This window comes from Octodon degus, unplaced genomic scaffold, assembly GCF_000260255.1.
Source record: "Octodon degus isolate 3935 unplaced genomic scaffold, OctDeg1.0 scaffold00091, whole genome shotgun sequence".
Taxonomy (NCBI): domain Eukaryota; kingdom Metazoa; phylum Chordata; class Mammalia; order Rodentia; family Octodontidae; genus Octodon; species Octodon degus.
Window position 1 is genome coordinate 11,985,176 of NW_004524667.1, and position 436 is coordinate 11,985,611.

Consider the following 436-nt stretch of genomic DNA (forward strand, 5'->3'; position numbering starts at 1 on the left):
ATTATATATATATTCTTGTCTTCAAATAGCTGCAGTGCATGAGAATTAAAACTGTCCCACAGTAAACAGAATTTGATACTATTTTAATTGTGAGAAGAAAGTCACTATACCTGGCTGAAAGTATTATAGCCATTGTTTTCTTTTTTTATAGCCATTGTTTTCAATGCTTCTATTTGAAAGTGCTTGTATTTAAAGTCTTAGCATTATACTAATACAATACTTTTATTGAAGCTTATTAACTTTGTAAAATAGGCAATATAAAACCTTTAGTGAGTTCTTATAGTAATACTGTTTAACTGGTTTTGAGTACTTTTTACTTATATGACTGTGTGTTGTTCATGTATTAATTCATCTTAATATACAAAGTGACAGTGTGAGAAGCCAGTATTCTTTCCTGTAGAAGGATGAACCTAGGGCTCACAAAAACCAAGTAGCA